The sequence below is a fragment of the Heptranchias perlo genome, unplaced genomic scaffold, assembly GCF_035084215.1.
Source record: "Heptranchias perlo isolate sHepPer1 unplaced genomic scaffold, sHepPer1.hap1 HAP1_SCAFFOLD_44, whole genome shotgun sequence".
NCBI classification, from domain to species: domain Eukaryota; kingdom Metazoa; phylum Chordata; class Chondrichthyes; order Hexanchiformes; family Hexanchidae; genus Heptranchias; species Heptranchias perlo.
This window is the reverse complement of record NW_027139453.1, coordinates 7,692,857-7,708,577: the sequence shown is the minus strand read 5'-3', so window position 1 is coordinate 7,708,577 and position 15,721 is coordinate 7,692,857. Positions and strand designations below refer to the sequence as shown.

Below are 15,721 nucleotides of genomic sequence, written 5' to 3'. Positions count from 1 at the left end.
CTTTCTCAACCTGTCCTGCCGCCTTCAAAGATTTCTAAACATATCCCCCAAGATCGCACTGTTCCTGCACCACCCCCGCCTAGAATTGTATCATTTAGTTTTTTATTGCCTCTCCTCGTTCTTCCTGCGAAAATATATCACTTTGCACTTCTCGACATGAAATTTAATTTACCATACGTCCGCTCATTCCACCAGCCTGTCTATGTCTTCCTGAAGTCTTTTACTATCCACCTCACTTTTCACTACGCTTCCAAGCTTTGTGTAATTTGCAGATTTTGACATTGTGCTCTGTACACCCAAGTCCAAGACATTAATATATATGCAAAAAAGTCGTACGGTGCTCTGGGGAACACCATATTATTCCTACCTCTGGTCTGAAAAACAGCCACTCACCACTTCTCTCTGTTTCCTATCACGTGATCAATTTCGTATCTCTCTGGCCACTGCGCATCTTATTCCATGGGCTCAAATTTGGTGACAAGCCGATTATATGGCACTTCATCAAAGACTCTTTGGAAGTCCATTTCGACAACATCAAACGCATTACCTTCATCAACCCTCTCTGTTACCTCATCAAAAACTAAATCAAGTTATTTAAACACGATTTGCCTTCAACAAATCCGTGCTGGGTTTCCTTTATTAATCCACACTTGTCCAAGTGACTATTAATTTTGTCCCATATTATCATTTCTAAAAGCTTCCCCACGACCGAGGTTAAACTGACTGGCTTGTAGTTGCCGAGTTTATCCTTACGCCCTCTTTTAAACAAAGGTGTAGCATTTGCAATTCTCCGATCCTCTGGCATCACTCCCACATATAAGAAGGATTGCAAGATTATGGACAGCACCTCTGCAATTTCCACCCTTCCTTTCCTCAGCAACCTAGGATACATCCCATCTGGATCGGGTGAAATATCTACTTTAAGTGCAGCCAGCCTTTCGGATAGTTGAAGTCCCCCATTATCACTACTCTATAGTCCTTGCACATCTCCGTGATTTCGCTGCAAATTCACACCTCTGTATCCTCCCCACTAATTGTTGGCCTATAGAATAAACTCAGTGATGCAATGACACCTATATTGTTTCTTAACTCTAACCAAATAGACTCTATCCTTGATCCCTCAAAGACACCCTCTCGCTCCTGCCCTGCAATATTCTCCTTAATCAATGCTGCCACCCCCGCCACTACCTCCCCCTACACACCCCTTTCTTGTCTTTCCTGAACACCTTGTATCGAGGAATATTTAGTACCCATTACTGCACTTTTTTGAGCCAGGTCTCTGTTACCTCTACCACATCATATTCCCATGTGAATAATTGCGCCTGCAGCTCACCAACCTTATTTACCACGCTTCGTGGGTTTAAACACATCCACTCTAAATCTATCTTGGACCTTCTCGTCTTCTCTCTTAGTCTGATCCCACATAATAATGTGTTATTTCTTACTCTACTGCTATCTCTCTCTCTCAATCCTTTGTGCACCTCGTTTCTCCTTTCTAATGCTACATCCTGGTGCCCATCCCCCTTCCAAATTAGTTCAATTCCCCCCACCACTTGTGAACCTTCCCATGTGTACATTGGTACCAGCTCGTTTGTGGTACAACCCATCCATCTTGAACATGTTCCCTCTCTCCCAGAACTGGTCTCAATGCCCCAAGTATCTGAAACCCTCCCTCTTGCACATGTCTTTAGTCACACATTACCCTGTCTTATCTTCCTATTTCTCTCCTCACTCGCGTGTTGCACTGGGAGTCGTCCAAAGGTTACAAACGTTGAGGCCCAGCTTTTTTACTTCCTCCGAGCTCCTGAAACCCTAGTCGAAGGACCTCATACCCTTTCTTTCCTGTGTCGTTGGTACCCACATGGACCACGATATCTGGCTGTTCCGCTTCCCCACGCAGAATGTTCCACACTCTCTCCATGATGCCCTCTACCCTGGCAATAGGGAAGCAACACACCAAGTGGGACTCGCGGCGACGGTCAATGAAACGCCTGTCTGTGCCCCTTACTATCGAATCCCAAATGAATACTGCAATTCTACACGTCACTGTGCTCCCCCGTGCAGTCCTTTGCCCCATGGTGCCATGCTCAGGACTGCTCTCCTTCGAGGAGTCATCACCCTCACTGACATTCAGTGATGAACACCGGTTTGGCAATGGCACGCATCCAGCAGATTCCTGCACTGCCTGCCTCTTCCTATCCTTTCGGATGGCCACCAACTTGCTATCCTGAACTTTCTGTGGCTGCGGGGTGAAAACCTCCTGGAAGGTCCGATCCAGGAAATCTTCAGCCTCCATTATGCTCTGCATTGATTTCAGCTGCCCCGAAATCTCAGAATCCCTCAGCTTGAGCTCGAGGAACTGGAGGCATTTCCTGCACACTTGGCCCTCCAGGACATATGAAACGCCCTGAAGTTTCCACATGGAGCCAGAATTGCAGGCGATGGGTCTCAGCTCCCGTCTATTGCATTCAGTTTTTTTTTCTCATCTCCCTTAGGACACTCCATTATTATTAATTTACTTATTGTTTACTTAACACGATTAACCTCCCCTTTTATTCCGGGTCTCTCAGAGATCTTCCTCGCTGCTCACTGTCTTTCCCCCTCCACACCTAATGCCCCCTCTCACCAAATTCTCAAGTTTCCACTCTGTTCACAAACCACTCAATTCCCTCTGTGCTTCAGCGTGCACCTTTTACTTGAGACACCTTTTGAGAACAGCAGTTACAACTATTCAATCAGCTTCCAGCTCACAGTAATTACCCTCTATTCAGACAATCACCTACAGCTGATTAACGGCTAATTGCCACTGACTTGCAGTTTCTGTTAACTGTTAATGAACTTGCATTTTCTGTTCACTGTTACTGAACTTGCAGTTTCTGTTAACTGTTACTGAACTTGCATTTTCTGTTCACTGTTACTGAACTTACAGTTTCTGTTAACTGTTCGTGAACGTGCAGTTTCTGTTAACTGTTACTGAACTTGCATTTTCTGTTCACTGTTCCTGAACTTACAGTTTCTGTAAACTGCCACTGACGTGCAGTTTCTGAACTTGCAGTTTCTGTTAACTGTTACTGAACTTGCAGTTTCTGTTAACTGTTACTGAACCTGCAGTTTCTGTTTACTGTTACTGAACTTGCAGTTTCTGTTAACTGTTACTGAACTTGCAGTTTCTGTTAACTGTTACTGAACTTGCAGTTTCTGTGAACTGTTACTGAACTTGCAGTTTCTGTTTACTGTTACTGAACTTGCAGTTTCTGTTAACTGTTACTGAACTTGCAGTTTCTGTTCACTGTTACTGAACTTGCAGTTTCTGTTAACTGTTACTGGACTTGCAGTTTCTTTTCAAATTGTAAAGCTCTATTTTGAATTATAAACTAAATTTTAATTTCAATTCACCGATTACTTTAATAGATCCCACCTATCACCAACATCACATGAGCTGTATAATCTGGTACAGAAATAGTCATCAAATTGCTGAGTTTAACTTTAAATGTGCACCGTGTGGTCAGGGCAATGTTGCAGCCAAAAGACACATTGAATAGGTGAAAGTGTCAGATGGTGAACCTGACAAATAAATATATAAACCCAAAGTACCCGTTCCAGGGTGGGTTGGAACCGCCAACCTTTTAATTAATAACTAAGCACGCTGAACGATTGCAGCACAGAGACAATTGAACACATCAGTCACTAAAAATTTACAGAGCTATGGGCAAAGAGCAGGGGAAAAGAATGGGACTCATTGGATAGCTCTTTCGAATAACCGGCATAGGTAAATTGGGCCAAATGGCCTCCTCCTGTGCTGTGCTTAACATGATACTATGATAATTAAGATATAATTCATGTATGTGAAGCAATTTTGGGCGGGATATGGCGTTTCAGAAATGTAAGTGCTGTGTTTTTTTGTGTTGATTTTTATTGTATTTCCGTTACATCAGGTCAGGGACTCTTATAAATGATTGGGTGTAAAAAAGTTCCAGGCCATGTAGGGCACTTTACCAACCAGTGTGTGAAACGACCTGGGTAGAAAGTCGATTTTGTGCTAACAGCACCATTAAAGCCGAAGTCAGACGCCTGATCCTTTTGACCACGCAATCACTGATAGATACTCGTCAGCAAATGATGTTAAACCCGGAGCAGAAGTGATTGCACACTCCGATTGTATCTGTCTCATGCTTTCACTTTATTGATGTTGTTCATTCCATGTCTTCTCTCTTCTTTTAGCATGTTAGCTCTAGAAATGAAGCCCTGTGCTTGGTTTGAATTTTTATGGCTTTATTCACCTCCATCGCTACTTTTAGTGATTTGTGTGTCTGTACCCCGAGATCCCTTTGCTCCAGTGCCCCATTGAGTCCCTTATTATCCAAGAAATATGTGGCCTCCTTAATCTACATACCAAAGTCCACCACCTCACACTTATCTTTATTGAAATTAATTTGCCAATTACACGCCCATTCTGCAAGTTTATTAATGTCTTCTTTCATTTTGACGCATTATTCCTTTGAATTAACTACACCTCCTAATTTGTTGTCATCTGCAAATTTTGAAATTGTACTTCCGATTCGCGAGTCCAAATCTTTCATGTAAATTGTGAACAACAATGATCCCAGCACTGATCCCTGTGAAATACCACTTCCCACCCTTTGCTAGTCTGAGTAGCTACCCTTAGCACCTACTCTCTGTTTTGGGTTTTGTAGCCAGTTTGCTATCCACGCTGCTACCTGTACCCTAACTCCACATGCTCTGACCTTACTCATGAGTTTACAATGTGGCACCTTATCAAAGGCCATTTGAAAAACCAAATATATTACATCTACTGCATTGCCCTTGTCTACGATTTCTGTTACTTCTTTAAAGAATTCAATAAGGTTGATCAAGCATGATTTTCCCTTCTGAAATCTGTTCTGACCACTCTTTATTATATTTTCGTTTTCCAGATGATTTTCCTATTACATCTGTGAGCAAAGATTCCATTATCTTTCCTACCACCGAAGTTAAGCGAACTGGTCTGTAGTCCCCTGAACTTGTTCAATCCCTCTTTTTAAATACAGGAAGAACATTAGCTGTCCGCCAGTCCTGTGGCACTATTCCCTTTTCTAATAATTTTATACACATGTAATAGTTCCTCTGCTATCTCTTCCCTAACATCTTTTAATATATGTGGATGCAATCCACCTGGAACAATAGTTTCATCCTCTCTGTGGTTGAATTGTTTATCAATTATTTATCCCCCCCGCCCCCTACCGTGCTTTTTACTTTAAATGTCTTTGGATCCATTTTGATCCATTCATCTGATATCATACCCACTTTACTCCCTGGTAAATACTGAGACAAAGTAACTATTAAATATTTCTGCCATTTCACTGTCATTACCTGTGAGCTGATCTTGTGCATCCCTTAGTAGCCCTATCCCTATCCTGATTTTTCTTTTGTTATTTATGTGTTTGTAGAATACTTTATTTCTTTTTATATTCCTTCATACTTTAATTTCATAGTTCCTCTTTGCTTTCTGAATTGTTTTTTGAAATCTTTCCGAACCTTTTCTTATTCCCCTTAGTCAACCTTTCCGTTTTTGTCTGTACACTTGGAAGATGCCTTTTTCTGCAGTTTCAATTTCATCTTCAGCTCCTTATTCATCCAAAATGTTTCATTATTGGCTGGATTTCTTTTGTTTTTTAGAGGAATATATTTCCCCTGCACTCTATTGATCACCATTTAAAATATTTCCCACTTTTTTTCTATCTCATTGTCTTTCAAAATTTTTTCAGTTTAACTTCCCTCGTTCCATTCTCATCCCCTCAAAATGTGCTTTTTTTACCCAATCTATTACTTTGGTCTTTGTCTTACTTACGTTTTTCTCAATCATTATTTTAAACCTTATTTTATTATGATCGCTATTGCCAACATGTTCCACTATGCGTCCTTCTCTTAACTGCTCCTGTTCCTTTCCCATTAATAGATCCAGCATTGATTCCTCTCTTGTCTGGCATCTCATACACTGAGTAAGAAAGGAATCCTGTACACACTGTAAAAATTCCGTCTCCCTTCCCCCTTTCCTGACCTCTTCTTGCCAGTTCATTTTGGGGTAGTTGATAAACTCCGATGATTATTATTCAATGTTTTTTACTCATTTCATAGATTTGTCTCCCTATTTCTTCCTCCACTTGCCTTCCATTATTAGGTAGTCTGCAGAATATACCTATTTCCGTGGTCGATCACTTGTTATTCTTTGCCTCAACCCACATGGATTCCCTTTCTATCCTAATATTATTCATGTCCCTTTTTTCTATTGCCATTATTTTGACTCTAATTGCTACAGCTGCTCCTCCCCTCTCTATCCTTTCTAAATACGTCATATCCTGAAATATTTAACTGCCAGTTCTGTTCTTTCTGTAGCCATGTTTCAGTTATCCCGATAGCATCTGGCTCCACGCTTCGAATTACTGCCCCCAGTTCCCCCGTTTTCTTTTGGATGCTGTACACAATGCTGTACAGGCAAAATAATTTGATTTTAATATTTGCTCCCCCTTGCTTCATTATTAACAGTCATTTTGTACTGATATTCTTCACCTGGAGTCATAGATTCATAGATTTATACAGCACGGATAGAGGCCCTTCGGCCCATCGTGTCCGCGCCGGCCATCAGCCCTGTCTACTCTAATCCCATATTCCAGCATTTGGTCCGTAGCCTTGTAGGCTATGGCATTTCAAGTGCATTTGTATTTGTTCCCTGACTATTTAGTTCCTTTCCGTGTTCTGACCTTTACTCTCATATCCTATTCCTTTTATCTTCAGACTTATGTCATTTTCACGCGATCTCTCCCCGTTTTACTAGTTTAAGGTCCTATCCACAAACCCTTTTATCCTTTCCGCTAGGACATTGGTCCCATTCTGTTCAGGTTGAGCCCGTCCGAGCGGTTGAGCTCCAAACTGTACCAACACTGATGACAGCATTGCATGAAATGGAACTCTTCCTTCCCACACCAGTCCTTCAGCCACGTATTCACCTTCCTGATCTGCCTGTCCCTGTGCCAATTAGTATGTTGCTCGGGTAACAATCCCGAGATTATCACCCCGGAGGTCCTGTTTTTTTTTTCATTTAGTTACTAATCTCTGATATTCCTTTCGCAGGACTTCCTTCCTTTTCTTCCCGCCGTCATTGGTCCCAAGATGGCCCACGAAAACTTCTTCCCCCTTCCATGTTCCTGTCAGGAATATAAGATGTTGAGAACAGTATTTAATATTCTTCAGGATAATGCATATAAACAGCAGGAATGTTGTGGGTAAAGTTGGATAAGGGCCGCTTTTGGGTGCAGCTGGCGGAATGCGCTATTAACAGCGCCCAATGACCCTTGCACAGGCAGGCCGCAAGGTTCAGCTGGGCCGAGGAATTCGCTCCCATCAGCGTTCCATTCCGGGCCTGACACATGGAATCAATGCAATTCATACTGTCCACCACCAGGGGAGCTCAATCTCTGAAACGCAGGATGGTTCTTCGAAATTTCGAAAAGGCAGCTGGTACATTTTATTTGCTCAAAAAATAACAGCCTACTGTCTGCACGGAGTCTGAACGGAGATGAGCCATTGCACACGTAAAACACAGATGCAGGTTGCATCCCTATGTTTGCACACTGATGTTTAAACATTGAATAAAGGTTGTGCACTACTAAATCCCACATCCTCCAATCTGCACGCCAGACATCACCAATCTGCCGATCTGAGTTGGTACCAGGTCTGGAGAGTCCATGCACCAAGGTTCTCTGCTGATGATGGGAGATTTTCTTCCAAAAGGTGGACAGAAGGAGTGACATCCTATATCCGCTGAGCGGGAGGGGTGTGGGGCGTTGCACGAGGTCCTCCAGACATATATCCAAAAGGCAGCGGGAGGCCGTGGGGGAATAAGTCAATGCCAGGCGCACAGCATCATAAACATGGAAGCAGTGCAGGAAGAAGTTCAATGCTCTGACTTCAGTCGTCAAGGTGAGTGAGGTCAACTCTCAAGTGGCGTCTCCTATGAACTGCACCAAGCAATACACCCCCCATCCCCCACACACCAACAAACTCTTTCCATCAGTACTCAACTCTTCGAACCAGAGGCTTTCTCTCGCCCTCACACATTACCACTGTTTGCTTGCCGCCCGCCCACAACTCACAGGTCACACAAACTGTCAGCTATTCAAACATGACAGGTACATCACACAGACACACGTCCTGCTTTCTTGCAGGAATAGGTGGCGCATATCAGGAGGCAGCAAGTGACAGTGGCATTTAGCCCGCCGAGCCTGTTCCACCATTCAATGAGATCATGGTGGACCTGTGATCTAACTCCATATACCCACCTTAGCCTTAACACCCTTGGTTCACAGAAATCGATCAATCTCAGATTTTACATTCACAAGTGAGTTACATCAACTACCGTCTGCAGAAGTGCGTTACAAACTTGTCCCACCCTTTGCGTGTAAAAGCCGAGGTTTTGTGCATGCAACACACGTGGAGAAAAGAAAATGTCTCCAGATGTTGTACAGATTGAAGCTGAATATGAATTTATCCCAATTCACGCGATGTTATGAATGCAGAATGGAAATGCTCCTGCATTGGCCGGTAATCGAACGCCAGCTTCCTCGAAGGCAGGCAAGAAATCGACCCCGAAAACACCAATGCCCATGCGGCAGTTGGCTGCATGTGTCCACTTGGAAACCTGTCTGAAAGAACATACAGTTTCACATGCCGAAAATGTGAGTGTTTGATGAGACCATCTCCAATGGCGCATTCGGTTAGCGCGCGGTATTTATATAATGGCATCAGGCTCGAGAAATACCAAAGTTCACCTGGAGCAGTTTAACGTTTTGCTTCTGAATATTTCCACCGGAGTTCAAGCTGCAGCTGGTCTGTTCCATAAAGCATCTCATTCTTCGTGTCTTAGGGTCCTCTGGCCGGCCGTATTGCAATAGCAGGTGTGAGTTTAGTTGTCAATAGGCGGGAGAGGGGGCGATTGGCGACAGCATGAAATGGGAAAGGAGGCTGCACGAGTTCTTTAAATCTAAAGAACCGAACACACAATTCTTCTTTATGTGAAATAGACATTGTTCTGTTTGAAGTGTCGTGTAGGAAAATGGGGATCGGGCGGGAAAATAGAGTCGAGGTCGAAGATCAGCCATGATCTCATTGAATAGCGGAGCAGGCTCGAGGGGCGGTAAGGCCTACTCCTGCTCCTATTTCTTATGTTCTTATGCAACAGCTGACCCGCCCCTCGTTGCTTGGCGGTTTGTTTTGCAATATCCTGCCCCGCCTATCGCTTGATCCAGTTTGTTGCTCCCACTTTCACATTCAACTTGTTTCACTTCCTGGTCATGTGATACAAATGGCGGCGTGCAGAAGGTTCATCGCCCGCAGGAAGATGAACTGTGGAAGGAAAGAGAGCAGCGATTTTGCTTCGCCACCAAAGATGAAACGCTCACTTTTCCTTTATTTTTCGTTGTTCTCTCTTCGAGTAAACTTTGCGGAAAGTGAATCGAACTTCAGTGACTGTAAACTCACCAGAGGTTCTGGCTGCACAAGATGAAATTGGGGACATCGGCATCTGAGAGGCTGAAATGATTAACATTGTTTCCGTGTTTCGGTAAGAGGCAGCACGGATTGATTTGAAGCGCTGAATGTCTCTGCATTCTACCGCCCACGGAGATGATGCTGGAAGTGTCTGCAAGGAGTGGGTGGGGGTTAGAAATGATCGAATTTATTCCAGCAAAGAAATCAGATCAGCGCAACTAAACTCAGTGTTAACCATCAAATTAACAAGCTGCAGATAACTGCACCAATCCAAACATTTCCAGGTAACTATGGAAAAGATTCACTTTGAAGCAGTTTAGACACTAAACTGCAATTTCTGTACAAACAAGGGACGGGTGGTGTCAACGGGCAATCAGTGGTTTTCTAACTGATCATCCACTGTCCAAATGTTTCTGGTAAAAATGATGATCAGACAAGAACAAAGCCCTTTGCTGAGAATGTTAACCAAAGGTCAACATATTGACAATACTTCGCAGGCATCGTGTGTCCCGCAGTTACTTCTCTGCTGGAAAGGCAGAACTTGCCAGCTGTTTTAAAATTGACAGCGTGAACAAGGATTTGAATCCTGAACCCTGAAATCATTTAAACGTCTGATGCTCCACCGATTGAGCTATCCAGGCTTAGCGCTGCAGCAGTTTCCATCATACAGATTCATGGTCGGTCTCTGAATGTTCCATTGTGGGCGTCGAACTCGGGTGAGGGTTCGTTTTATTAAATTCTCAGTAACGTTTTGAGGAGAATCCTTGTTTGTGTTGAACCTGATGTAAGAAACATGCAGAGGAAACTCGTGAGTTTACAATTCTTCTTGTTTGTGCCAAATGTCTTCTCATTCGTTGGCACCAATTAAAAAAAACATTTTACCCAGTGGCTCAAAAACTAAACTTCTCCCACACGGGATCTGGAAAAGGTCTCTCGACCTGTCAGCGGACCAACAACTGAAAGCGGAATAATTCCACCCGTTACTCAGTGACACCGGGAAAAACTTTAACCTTCCGAATTTTCCTACACGACACTTCAAACAGAAGAATGTCTGTTTCACGAAAAGAAGAATTGTGTGTTCGGTTCTTTAGATTTAAAGATCTCCTGTCGCCTCCTTTGTCATTTCACGCTGTCGCCAATCGCCCTCTCTCCTGCCGATTAACAACTAAACTCACACCTGCTATTGCAAGACGGCCGGCCAGAGAACCCGAAGTGCGCACATGAGAACACCAAGAAGGCAATGCTTTGTGGACCACACCAGCTGTCCCTTGAACTCCGGTGGAAATGTTCAGAAGCAAAAGGTTAAACTGCTCCAGGTGAGACTCAAACTCACAACCTCGGAATTTCTCGAGCCTGATACTGTTATATAAGTACCGCGCCCTAACCAATTGCGCCAATGGAGTCACACAACCGAGTGGCGATGGTTTTAAATTCGGTCATTGTTTAAGGTATGGGCTGTTCAAAGTTTGTGTAACAGTAATTATCATAATTATTTCTAGCTCCCCCTGCTCACTGGTGCTCGGTGCTTCACCCTGTGAGATACCCTCAGTCTCACTATATACATCCTCTCGAGAGGGTGCATCTGGGCTGGTGATGGAAACGGTGATTCGGGTGCAGCAATAGATGCTTCATAGTTTCCAAGCTTACTGTCATATCCTGACTTCTTTTAATGGTGGGAGACCTTACAATTAAAAACAGCTCACATTTATATCGCGCCTTTAACAAAATAAACTGTCCCAAGGCGCTTCACAGGAGCGTAATCAGATACAATTTGACACAGATCCACAAAAGGAGATATTCGGACAGGTGACCTAAAACTTTGTCAAAAAAGGTCGGTTTTAAGGAGCGTCATAAAGGAGGAGAGAGAGGCGGAGGGGTTTAAGTCGGGTATTCCAGAGATTTGGGTCCAGGCAGCTGAAGGCATGACCGCCAATGGTGGAGCGATTAAAATCAGGAGTGCGCAAGAGGCTGTAATTTGAGGAACGTCGTGATCTCGGAGGGCTGTCGGGCTGTGGGAGGTTAAATCGATAGGGAGAGGCGAGGCCACGGAAGGATCTGAACACAAGGATGAGAATTTTAAAATCGAGGCAATGGCGAACCGGGAGCCAATGTAGGTGAGCGAGCACAGGGGTGATGGACAGTTTTAAAGCTAAGCAACGTGTGCAGGATCGGAGTGACAGGATGACTCGGGAGAATGGGCCTGGGGCAGTGAGAACATCTCTTGAGCATTAAGATTTTCAGTCGCTGAGAGAGGCAGGGAGATGAGATCTATGTGTCTATTTATCCTGGCATCTGCAAAATCCATCGTCTCTCAATGCCCAACATCTTTCTTCCCCTCTCCCTGCTTTCCGGGTAAAGGTTTATTTTTCAGTCTCTGTATTTGCTTCGAACATCTTATTCCCTCGGCATCTGGAGGAACAGACGAAGCTGGAGGAAAATAACAGAGAGAAGCAGAAGGAGATGGCAGGTGAACCTGGCAGAAAATGTGAGTGTCACCTGCTTCAAATGAGGCCTGAGAGGCCGGCGTTGCCTTGCACCTTTCCAAGGAGATGCGTTGATCAGTTAGGTGGGTTTTGGAAATGGAAACATTTACACCAGTAGCGTGTGATAGTATTTCCCCTCACTGTCCATTCCATGTTCATGCCTACCCGCACTTGGTGCTTTCATTCTCTGAACAAGTCTTTCGTGTTCTTACAGTAAATGCCATTTTGTTTGAGCAGCTTGTCTGGGGCGAAAGTGACCTAAATTTCAAAGGGAGAAGCAGGAAGGGCAGCGTTGGTCGGCTTGCTTGCAGGAAAATTTCAGCAGGTTCCCAGGTGATCTGGATTCGGATGCAGGTCGGGTTGCTTTTATTGAAGGAACAAATCAACAAGGCCGAAAGTCCCATCCAGCCGAATGCATCAAAAATTGCCCCGTCTTTGTAAAGGACTGAACGTCAGGACTGGGATTGGAACCCACGTCTCCACGAGACGTGAACGCAGCGCCTCAGACTCCCGACTCCTGGCTGCAGTGGTCACATTCTCTCATTTCCAGATAAAAACCCAAATACATTTTCACTCATTCCGGACTTCGTTAAATGCTTTCTGTGGGCTGAGTGATTGGGATACAATCTCCCCAGTATTTCCTGCCCATCTGCTCGGTTCATGGGGAGGTTTGACCGGACCGTGGCATCTTGTTTCCCATGAGGGGCAGGAATGCGAGGCTGCATTCGTTGCTTTCCACCGGCAGTGGGTGAATGGAGAGAGCGGGGCCGGACAGGCGGCCTCAATGTTGCTGCTTGTCGCGGCCTAACTCACTCCGGGAGCTGTGGAACAGAGAAAAACTGATGGCTTTGTTGCCGCTGATAAAATCCGGTTACAACCTCTTGTTATTAACAGAAGCAGCGCGGCAGGATCATTTAATGATCTCTCACAAATGAACTGAATGTGCAGCTTTGAGAGGGGTTTTCTGCATCATCAGGGCAGGGAATGGGAGTGAGGGAGAGACACTGCCGGTATCTGTGTAGTGTTTGTCTGTGTGTAGAACTGTATAGAGAAAGAAAGAATACACCGAGGCTGTGAGATATTGTATTTTATTCATATTTAACCTCAAAATGAATTCTTCAACTTTTGAATTTTTGCGTCCTTAATGAGGAATGTTTTCAAAATAATTCCAAGCAATTTCAAACCCGGGACTTTTTGTATATTAGGCGAGAGTGATAAATATTATACTACGGAAACTCAGCTCTGTAAATTATTATAGGAACAACTCAGAAGAGAACAGCGGTCTGCAAATATTTTCAGTGCGGGAGGCGGATCCGAATCCCGTTTCGGAGAATTCAATTTTACAAAATAGTTTCCTGTATTAATTACGAGAAACTCAGCAAACTCTTTAAAGAAGATGAATAATTCTTCTATTCGCCATTAATCAACCGATAACTTTGTGTTTCAGACTGAAGGAAATCCGAACATGGTTGCCGAGTCAGTCAAAGCTTAAATAAGTTTTTGTGTTTTGAATGTGTTGAATTGTTAAATTCCCCACCTCACTAAAACACAACGGTAATTACTGTTCCAATCTATCATACAAGCCCAACTAGTGCCGCCTCATTGAAAGAACATTAACTAGTGCCCCCCACTATTGTACAACCTCAAGTGGTGTATATACAAAGTGTGAGTGTGTTTATTTGACTGTGATATTTATGTAATAGCAGCCTCCAATCCCTCCGTGTCCATGGAAAGTTTGTTAGTGACGAAAGTCGAATCGCGCCCTGATAACACTGGAGCATCAATGTCCGGGCTCAGGCCACTTGACCACGCTCTATGCCTGTGTTGTCCAATTGAAATTGCTGACTCACCGCGGGTGTGGCTATGGTGATATCGTTTTATCCACATGAACGGATTATAATAGAAAACATCTCCCACACACAATACAGGGAAATGGACTTCACATGTGTGTATTTCATAACATCTTTCGCCATTCAGTAACCAAGGAAGTAAAACACTCACAACGACGGAACAACACTCGCACACTCTGCTTTTCATCTTATCATTATACCAACAACACAAAAAGGTTAAAGTTCACATGCAAACCGCATGCAAATATGAGTATTCAGAACACAGGCCCAAAGACTGTGTTCATGACTCATTTTTATTCAGTGGCCAAGGTATTGGACAACACTGGTCTGTTTCACAATGGATTGATGGGACGGGCCGTGTTCTGCTGAGCCCCAGGACTATACATTCTTACAACAAATAGAAATAAACCTGCCGTGGAAGGATGGCGGATTGGTTTTCTGGAAAGAACAAATAAACTGGGCCCAAAAATCGCCTGCAGCCGAAAGAAGTAAAAATCAGTCTGTGTTGGCAAAGGTCGAAATGTCAGAAGTGGGATTCGAACCCACGCCTCCAGAGGAGACTGCGACCTGAACGCAGAGCCTTAGACCGCTCGGCCATCCTGACTCAGCAATTGCTACTTTAGTAACCCTGATTTTCCACAGAGGCCCAGTGACCGTTTCACTCTGGTTCTTGATCATTCCTGGATGGAGACCGGGTGAAAAGGATACCAGTTCCCCAGATTTCCCTGTGCCAGTGCTCGGTCTATGGGGAGGTTTGGTCGCGCGGTGGAATATTGTTTCCCGGGGAGGGGCAGTAACGCGCGGTTTGAGATTGGATTCGGAGCTTTCCGTCCGCAGCGGTTGATTGGAGCAAGCGAGACCGGACAGGCGGTCTGAATGTTGCTGCTGTCGTGGCCTCACTCACTCAGGGAGCTGAGGAACAGCGAGAAACTGATGGGTTTGTTACTGAATCCGAAATGCGGCTTAGAAATGTTGTTATTAACGGAGGCAGCGATGCAGGATCCTTTAATGATCGCTCAGAAATCAACTGAAACCTGTCGGAATGTGAATATCATTTTACTTTTCCAAAATAAATGGAACGACATTTATTGTGGAAAAAGGGAAAGAGTCTGGTGTCGCTCACCGAATTAATGTCCATGTCACAGTGAGCCAGCTCTCTTGCAACAAGTGAGTCCTCCCTTCAGACCTTGTCTGTCAAGAGGAATTCTGATTTCCGTAAAGCCAATCTCGGATTATATCGTAAAATATTGCGGATGATGGAAATCTGAAATAAAAACCGAAAATTCGTCTGGGCTTTTGACGAAGGGTCTTCGACCTGAAATATTAACTCTGTTTCTTTCTCCACTGATGCCGCATCACTTGCTGACCTTTACAGCATTTTCTGTTTTTATTTCGGTTTCTTTATATTTTGTTCCTGCGCCTGCTATTGGACCACTGGGTAAATGGTGAAACATCTGCCGTGCTCAGCTGGGAATGTTTCCGGCCCATTTTCTTGCACCAAGACACACATTAGAAACCGGGAAAGGCGAGACCATGAAAGTTCGGGTAAAAGTTACCCTTTCGCTCCTGGATGGAGTCGAAACACCAACTTTGAACAATTAAATAAGCAAACGCGATAACCGATTGCGCTACAGACAGATCATTAGCAACACTTCGCCTTCAATTCACTGAGTTAAAGCTTCAGATTGCAGCGAACAATAAAACAGCTCTTTATTATCAGTTTCTTTTTCCACAATAAAGGGGGTGAATCTTGCCCGAGTGAAAATCTGTGCCGTATTATTTCTGAATTTCAAACTCCTCTTGCCATTAAACAACTGAAGTTTGGAAGACTCCGTCCCCCGGTGA

General features: G+C 44.1%; 1 non-coding gene across 1 annotated transcript; it reads right to left on the bottom strand.

Annotated features, from left to right (window-relative positions):
• Positions 1-14,397: 14,397 nt before the first annotated feature.
• Positions 14,398-14,480, bottom strand: trnal-cag (transfer RNA leucine (anticodon CAG)). Its single transcript has one exon. It is a non-coding gene; the product is annotated as a tRNA-Leu (tRNA).
• Positions 14,481-15,721: the final 1,241 nt, after the last annotated feature.